We start from the raw sequence: 9774 nt of genomic DNA, 5'->3' as shown, positions 1-9774 counted from the left end.
TGATATTAAGCATATCAGCAATTTCCATTGAAACCTCCCCGACCTTGCTAGACTGCACTAATAAACAAATTTGCCGTGCCTTTCGCCTGGAAGAATTTTAGGCTATGTAAAGAGATCCGCAGACTCCGTACGGATATTGCGAAGAGACAATACATAAAAGTTGATTCTTTTTATGTGTTTCTCGGAATATATCAAGAGAAGAGACCACATTCGAGTTTAGAGGTGAGATCAATGTCTTTATAAAAAAAACAATGAGTATGGTGAGTTCATTGTCATTCTCTGGTGTACGAAATCAGAACGTGAGCAGCGAGGCAACGGATCCCTTCTACCGGCGGCGCACAGGCACTAACGGTGTTTCCACTCACCACCAAAAAGCAACCGATCAGATTAAAGCTGTTTTTAGCCCATCTGTCGTTGTCTTGATCATGACATTGGCCACAGGAACTGTCGACGTGCTCTCTGACCACATACTGTAGAGAGCAGAAAGCACCTATCTAGAAAAAATCTCGACAGTTGGGTCTAAATGGTGACAGTTCAAATAACCACTTCCTTAAAGGATAACTAACAGGTCTATTCTTTCTTAACGGCTACGTTGACAAACAGGATCAGCGACAGCAAATCAACATTGTTGAAACAAGAAAACAAAAATCAAATCACACCTCGGGCACGGGTTCTTTTTCATTTGCAGATTCGCCCAAATTCCGAAAGCCGGTAATACGTGACTGAGTTCTTAGTAAAACTGCTATCAGCGAAACTGCAGTATGATAGCAATTTACTCGACCTTTACTGCAGGAAGTTAATTTATTTATTTGCCTTTCGTCTCACTTAAGAGGTAAAGACAATATGTCTTTATAAATTTCGTATGATTTTAGCGTTGTTCTTCAGTATGTTAATTGGGTCATGTAAATGGGCCTAAATTAAGCCGTGTCCTTCGCGTGAAATCGATTCCACATTGAAATTGATTCAACAGAAAACGGAACTTAGGATATGGTCCGGCTTTTTCTGTCGCTAAACACAGAAAAGCATTTTAAAAATATCAAGAAGACAAGCCATGCACGGATCCCCCCCAAAAAACTCACTGTTTCTATTTTAACCGGATGGAAGACCACCTCAAAATTCTTTGAACTTTCCGCGTCCTGAACTTTGAATTTCGTTTTTTCATACATCCGAGATCCATCTACGTTTTCACTTTTCCTCACTTAATGAAAATTGGAATTCGAATCTTCTTTTGTAGTGAAAAGAAATTGCAAATTTGGTTTTTGATTCTCTATGAAATTGCTAATATACTCGATCTGTGCTGCGCTCACTCGTTCGTTTTCTGATACTACACAACTCGTGAATAAAAATCGTACGCGCGCATTTTCCATGAAGTAATCTCTATAAGTATGATCACTGAGATCATCGATAACTCTTTGCACCCTCGCATTAGAAAACATATTCTCCATGCCGTTCTCTTTACATTCCTATAGTCCTGACATGGATAATTATTTGGCAATCAAGAACTTCAGTAGTTACTGATCATCTTCTCGATTCCCGTTGCGACAATGTTTGAATCAGGGTGATACGTTATACAGAAAGCAGAGTGCTAATCGGCCCTGAGAGGTCAAGTGGTGAGTCGGTTTTACGACTTTCCATTAGTAGAAGTGTATAAAAACAAACATCATGCATAATTCCATCGCGTGCAGGGACACAATTTCTTTCCTGTCGTTGCGCTTGCAATTAGAGAGTTTGAACATAGTTTTCCCAAGCTCACGTCTCGAGAAAGACGAAGGATTAATTATTGGACCCGCATTATCCATGGAAGCGTTACGCGAGGAACCATTTACTTAATACACTTCAAGGAATAGTTTGAAGTATGGTCGATTTACAACGCTAAATATTCCGAAAGGTGAATCCAAAACAAACAGGGATTGATTGACAGGAATTGAGACTTTACTCCACCTACGCCTCTTAAAAATGTTTTTGTTTAACAATGGAAGTGTTAAGCTAACCCAAAATCATCTCCAGGGAAAATTAAAGTGATTTACATCGGCTTAAAATCAAGTACAAATTGATACTTCCTCACGCCCCCTCACACTACTCAGGCTGCAATATATAAGAACGGAACATTTTCGACTCTTTTGCACTTTTTAACTCCTTTGCCAAATTAGCAAGGATAAGAAACAGAGTCGCTGCTGTTGAGAACTGTGAGGTAGGTGTATGGTAAGGTTGTCCTTAATACAGTACAAGGAATCTATCGAGCCTATTTTATATTAACTTATGTTTAAACTGCCTGCAAATTAGGACGACGTCAAATCAAATTTTCCACAGGAGACGGTCTAAACTGGTCATTCGTTTTACTCTTTCTCTCGTCATAATCATAGAGATTTTTGTTACAGCTTAACCCTTTTTTTATTAGCCAGGGTGCGTCAATCGGAATAAACTCACCTTTCTATTTTCATTTTAATCGATGCGCTGTCTTACAATCAACTTGTAAAAGTCTCTTTTGATTGATTAATATTTGTTGGAATGAACCAGTACTTTGCACATAATTCAATCAGTGAATTATTTATCTAGTTCCCTGTTTTTTCCGAGGGCTCTCGTGGATGATGGCAACAAACAGAAACAAGCAGAAACATATACTACTTCCTTTCATGTCCTTTGCCTAATTGCCAAGATTTTGTCTTGTTCAGTGTCGGGGAAAGAGGAAATGATTACTTCGCCGAAAAAGGAAATATTCGGCCGTTGTAAAAATCATCACAAAATGATGCAATATTTAAAAATCTTCTGGAGAAATTTGATCTCAGTTTCTAGATAAGCTCACGACAGAAAAATTGCCTTGAAAGGTATTTGTGATTCCGCAATAATAATTTGGAAGTGATAGCACTTCAAAGCGATGAACAGTTCTTTGTGGAGTACAAGCTACATTCTGAGGCATCTTTCTTAAGTATTTTTAAATCACTTTGCTGTCAATGATTTTGGGATTCTGAAATACAATATGACTTGACTTTTTATCAGGCGTCGCCCCCATTACGGGAAACAGACATGCACAAGCTATGAAGCCGAGAGAGTTGTATCACAAAGAACCGGCAACTCGTAATGTCAGGGGTTAAGTTACCTAAGATAACCTGTGTTACGTTAGATTTGTTTCCCTCTGATATTTTGGACACGCATATAGAGATACTTCAGCCCATTTTCACACAGTCCACGACAGTGATTATGTCGCAAATTTGTCGCCTGAGTTCACCATGTGTTCCTGAATGGGCAGAATATGACCATTTCTCGTTAGTGTTTTATATAACTGCGTGATGTAGTTGAACTTGAAGTTAAGCTTAGCGGAAGGGATTCTAGAAATGGCTTGGGTCACATGGCTTTGAGAATTGGTGGTGATTTTATGTTTTCTTTCACAATCTTATCGGGAACTTCAGCAAGCCTCTAGTAAACATCATAAGATTCAGTTTTCAAAACTAGTGATTAATACATCTTTGGTGTTATTTTCCGTCTCGAAGGATTCAGAACCCTAACCCTAAAACAGTTTCACCTTGAGAAGAAGAGTCAATCAGTCAAACAGAGTGTTCTAATTAAAATTCATATACCAAAGGTAAACAAGTGGTGTAATTGTCGTAAGGTAACGTCTCGAACCAACTCACAAGTCGAAATAACTTCTTTTCTTCTCGCCAGCGAGTTTCTCCTAAAATTATGGCTGCAAAATCCATGCAAGAAGATCTCAGTCATCCAGCCGGTCTTCCATGTTCAGAAAGGGACTGTCCTCTTCCTATGTGCATCAACTCCAAAGTTGGGAAAATGAAAACAGATACAGACCACAGAGTAGCTAACCACAAACGTAGGTCTCACAGTGCTTCGGACACAGAGGACAATATGGAACTATGGTGGCAGGACCTTCAAAGTCTTGGAGTGTTGGAGCAGCCTGCAGATGGAAGTATCGACAATATTACTTTATTTCAGGACACCCATGCGAATGTGATACAGGATGATTGGAATCATCGACAAGACCAACCCATGCCTACATTACAATCATGTCGTTTAGGCTACGAGAAGCATTTGGTTGGAGACCAATCACAGGCAAAACCTCTTGGTGCAATTCATTGGTTGGGTGATGCAATTCCTCGATCTCCCTCTGTCCAAAGATCCTCTGGTTTGGTGAAAAGCATTGAAACCTACAATCGCCGACTGTTTTCCGTAAGTCAGCCATTGGCGACTGAACAAACTGAGCCCAGCCGGTCTGCTTTTATTGCGCTGTCGCATGATTCACAAGTTATGATCAGAGCTCCCCTGGTAGCCACCAATAGCTCATCTCACCCCCAAATGCAATACTGTGCGAATGGTGGCGAGTGCGGAATTATGGGATTTGAATCAAGCTTGTTGGAAGGTTCCAACAACAACAAACCTAATGTCCGAAGCAGTCTTTACGAACATTTCAAGGCGAGGAAGTTTGAGAACGCCTGTGAAATCGCACGTAAGCCATCCCACCGTGTAAATTGTACTAGAAAGTTGTTTGCAATCCTTTCTTTAATTTTTCAAGCGTTAGATGATCCTTGCATGGCAGAACTTGAAGAACATTGTGTACATGTATTACAAAAGGCTTTGAATGAAATTTGGGAGGCGAAACGCCTGTCTAGTGGCAAACTCTCATCATGATGACAGGCTTTGTCGCCCGTAATGTGTTTCCAATCACACACACAATGACTTTCCATCACGCTAGAGCTTAAGGAAGCTGTTCATTCTATTGAAAATTAGAGTGCTATGAATTATATAGTTTAAAAACAAGGGAACGGAGGAAGAAATTATTCAATGACGGTAGAGTAAATGAGCGTCCCTTCAATCAGGTTTACTGGCTTCACTCCATGATACGAAATAGGTATTTTAAGTGACATGTTTAAGCCAATGTCGACGTGGTCCGGCATCTGAATTTTCAGTGATGTGGTTGTAACAACCCTTAAAGCCTTAGTGATAACTGTTTTAGAGGGAATAACTATTTCGTTCAGGGAAAATTAATGTGGCTGAACAACACCTGACATTTTCATTTAACTTCCTTGCTGATGCAGTCCAGAATCACACGAGAGGCATAGCCATTCAAGGTAACAGATCGAGTATATTAGCAATTTCATAGAGAATCAAAAACCAAATTTGCAATTTCTTTCCACTACAAAAGAAGATTCGAATTCCAATTTTCATTAAGTGAGGAAAAGTGAAAACGTAGATGGATCTCGGACGTATGAAAAAACGAAATTCAAAGTTCAAGACGCGGAGAATTTTGAAGTGGTCTTCCATCCGGTTAAAATAGAAACAGTGAGCTTTTGGGGGGGGATCCGTGTGTTGAAGTCCTAAATGTAATAACTGTCCTAAATGTAATAAAGTCCTAAATGTAATAACATTTGGTCCTAAATGTAATAAAGCCTTAAATGTAATAACGTTCGGTCCTAAATGTAATAAGCTTCCTATGCAGTCGTTTAGCAGCGCTAACATTGAGATGTTAAAGTGACAGCTGCTGCACTAAAGAATCCTCTGACCAATATTCAAGGCATACAAATGCAATATCCCAGATTCAAAATTGAATAAATCAAGATAGTCATTCTTAAAAATGAACTCAAAATGCTTCATTAAATCAATTGACACTCAATAACATTGATGTGCAAAATTTCAGTAACACTACTGATAATAATGCTTTTCGTTTGGATTAACATGTCACACAGCGAAATCATTCAAACTGCTCTAAAATGGTGCATCACTAATAAAGACTTTAACACGAAAGATAACATCAACAATAGCATTCTAGTTCAACATCAATTGTAGTCGATCGATTCCATCCTATTGAGCTTCCAGCCAAGCACTAGCCTACTTTGCGCTGGAAATGATTTTCTTCAGCTCGATCAATAAACCGCTTATAGGACCATACTTCGACTGCTGATATTTCCTATGTCTAGCAAGTAAAAAGACGCTGATTGATATCAGCGAGCCCGTAATGTGACATGTATACTGGTCAGCGGTTTTTTAGTGCCACAGCTGTCACTTTAACATCTCAATGTGGATGTCTGCCATAACAACAATGCACTGAAGGAGTTAAACGATTGCATTGGAGGCTTATTACATTAAGGACTTTATTACATTTAGGACCAAATGTTATTACATTTAGGACTTTATTACATTTAGGACAGTTATTACATTTAGGACTTCAACATCCGTGCATGGCTTGTCTTCTTGATATTTTTAAAATGCTTTTCTGTGTTTAGCGACAGAAAAAGCCGTTCCATATCCTAAGTTCCGTTTTCTGTTGAATCAATTCCAATGTGGAATCGATTTCACGCGAAGGACACGGCTTAATTTAGGCCCATTTACATGACCCAATTAATATACTGAAGGAAAACGCTAAAATCATACGAAATTTATAAAGACATAGTTGTCTTTACCTCTTAAGTGAGACGAAAGGTAAAGAAATAAATTAACTTCCTGCAGTAAAGGTCGAGTCAATTGCTATCATACTACAGTTTCGCTGATAGCAGTTTTACTAAGAACTTAGTCACGTATTACCGGCTTTCGGAATTTGGGCGAATCTGCAAATGAAAAAGAACCCGTGCCCGAGGTGTGATTTGATTTTTGTTTTCTTGTTTCAACAATGTTGATTCGCTGTCGCCGATCCTGTTTGTCAACGTAGCCGTTAAGAAAGAATAGACCTGTTAGTTATCCTTTCAGGAAGTGGTTACTTGAACTGTCACCATTTAGACCCAACTGTCGAGATTTTTCTAGATAGGTGCTTTCTGATATCTACAGTATGTGGTCAGAGAGCACGTCGACAGTTCCTGTGGCCAATGTCATGATCAAGACAACGACAGATGGGCTAAAAACAGCTTTAATCTGATCGGTTGCTTTTTGGTGGTGAGTGGAAACACCGTTAGGTGCCTGTGCGCCGCCGGTAGAAGGGATCCGTTGCCTCGCTGCTCACGTTCTGATTTCGTACATCAGAGAATGACAATGAACTCACCATACTCATTGTTTTTTTTAGTAAAGACATTGATCTCACCTCTAAACTCGAATGTGGTCTCTTCTCTTGATATATTCCGAGAAACACATAAGAAGAATCAACTTTTACGTATTGTCTCTTTGCAATATCCGTACGGAGTCTGCGGGTCTCTTTACATAGCCTAAAATTCTTCCAGGCGAAAGGCACGGCAAATTTGTTTATTAGTGCAGTCTAGCAAGGTCGGGGAGGTTTCAATGGAAATTGCTAATATGCTTAATATCAGACTAAGAAGGCCACGAGTCTTAGTTCCGGAGCAGTCTAATATCCTTGCATGGATTCTGTGCATTCTGAATTTAGCAACATTCTAAATTTTTAACTTGAAACCAGTGTTCGTTATGCTGCTCATTCATGACTGTCAAGCGAAGCAAAAAGCTAGAAAGGGCTCTCTTGATTGTTGATTTTGGTTTATTCATTCCAAAGCATGTCAGGAAAAAATATTAAGTAACTCCTCTACTCTTGTGCCTTCAACGTGGTTTTGCGCCGCGTGTTTGATTATAATAATAATAATAATAATAATAATAATAATAATAATAACTTTATTTGAGTGTCAGTGTATTTTAGCACTGCTGTGCTAATTGGGGACACTGTAAATAAGGAAACAAATATCGTAAATGAACAGAAACTCGTTAAAAACCCCAACTGGTAGGAGGCAGACCAGTTGGCTATTTACAAAGCGTGCAGGAGTTGAATTCGGGGCCACCGAAGACAAATCCATCCAGTGGCAGGGAGGAGGACTTGAACCCGGGACCTCCGGCTTACAAGTGCAGCGCCCTAACCACTAGGCCACGCTCGCCTCCTCAATTTTGAGGAAGGTGGGCTGGTAGCTTCACTAAAAACTCGTGTGACTAAGATAGAAGGCAGAGTTTTTCGCTTCAACACTTTCAACACAACAGTTTTGAACAAGCCATACCGAAAGTGCAAAATAAAACAACAAAGGAAGTTTTCTTTTGTCAAGTGCTTCCTCCAGAGAACCAACTTCCGCTCTGATTTCGCTGTGAATAGCGAAAAAGCTTTTCACAAAATTTGCGACAACGTAATTTAATGTTTAGGTAGAATGAGAGAGATGGAAAGCTTTTAGTTCGGCCGTAGGATAATGAAAGGTGTTGAACAATGGTCTCGCCCTTGAAGACACTTATCTCTTCCTGTCCAAAGTGTGTGATCAAAAAGGCGAAGGGACACACAACTTAAAAAAACAATGCGGAATGCGAAACGTTTAGTAAAAGAAAGTGGCTGTAATCGTACGTTACAAAATTTTACCCTTTCTATAATTCCGTGATTTTCGTTATAGTAAAACCAGTGTTCGTTATGCTGTTCATCTATGGCTGTCAAGCGAAGCAAAAAGCTAGAAAGGGCTCTCTTGATTGTTGGTTTTGGTTTTTTCTTTCCAAAGCATGCCAAGAAAAAATATTAAGTAACTCTTCTACTCTTCTGCCAAAATAAAACAACAAAGGAAGTTTTCTTTTGTCAAGTACTTCCTCCAGAGAACCAACTTCCGCTCTGATTTCGCTGTGAATAGCGAATAAGCTTTTCACAAAATTTGTGACAACGTAATTTAATGTTTAGGTAGAATTAGAGAGATGGAAAGCTTTTAGTTCGGCTGTAGGATAATGAAAGGTGTTGAACAATGGTCTCGTCCTTGAAGACACCTATCTCTTCCTGTCCAAAGCGTGTGGTCCAAGAGGCGAAGGGACACACAACTTAAAAAAACAATGCGGAATGCGAAACGTTTAGTAAAAGAGAGTGGCTGTAATCGCACTTCACAAAATTTTACCCTTTCTATAATTCAGTGATTTTCGTTACAGTAAATTTCGTGGTCGTTCGTTGAAAAAAGAGAAATGTGGAACACATGCAACACGCATGGCTGTAAGCATGAATTTGAGTCACCTGTTAGGTATCTAATCTCAGACCTTCTAAATCTTTCCTTTCATTTTGAAATCAATAAAATAGTTCTAATGTGTTGTAATCTTTAAACATACACAATGAATAACACATTTTGTTCAAAAACAATGGTCAAAAACAATTTCAGAGGTGTTGACGGGCCTGTAGGATGATCGTTAATGGACAGATGAGGGTCTTCGTATCTTAACCGTGACGTAATTTTAATTGATTATTTCTCTCCATAGGACGTCCCTTTGTGATGAGAAGGGGGCAGGGACCATTTGTCTTCTTGAGTAGCAAAGAAACAAACCCACAACAAGGGGAAAATAACTCGATAGGCACCTCTTGGCTCACTCCTCACAATTTACTGGTACACGGGACCTACCTTGATGGACTAACTTCTGAAGTCAAGGACTAAAAACTGAGCTTGATTCCAACAGAACCCTTTTCTAGTTCATGTCCAAGACCGACATGGACGGCAGCGTATTCTCAATGTTATCTCCAACATTGCTATTGATTTAATCTCCACACAGTGATGGACGAAATCTCAAGACAGGAATAGATGAATTAAAAAATGGCTCTACAATGTACTTCCTTATGTACTATCGAGCACGGGGTTCTTGTATTCTTCATATTTACTCTATTTGACCAGTATCACAAAAGAAGCAGAAGATGTCTCTTTGAAGTCACGGAATCCTTCCTAATCAGACAGGTCATTAAAAACACGAAGAAATGCTCCCATTGCAAACAGAAAGCTGAGAGGGTTCTTTGGCAATTGATCAGATTCACTTAGCATCAAAACGGCAGTCTCACCGAGACAACAAAACCGTTTCAAGGCTGTCTGTTATCACTAAGAGGATAGAGAAAACGGAGCTTGT

Source organism: Pocillopora damicornis, chromosome 13 (genome assembly GCF_964200805.1).
Source record: "Pocillopora damicornis chromosome 13, jaPocDami1.2, whole genome shotgun sequence".
Lineage (NCBI taxonomy): Eukaryota > Metazoa > Cnidaria > Anthozoa > Scleractinia > Pocilloporidae > Pocillopora > Pocillopora damicornis.
The sequence above is the reverse complement of the archived record's forward strand: the minus strand, read 5'-3'. Positions refer to the sequence as shown.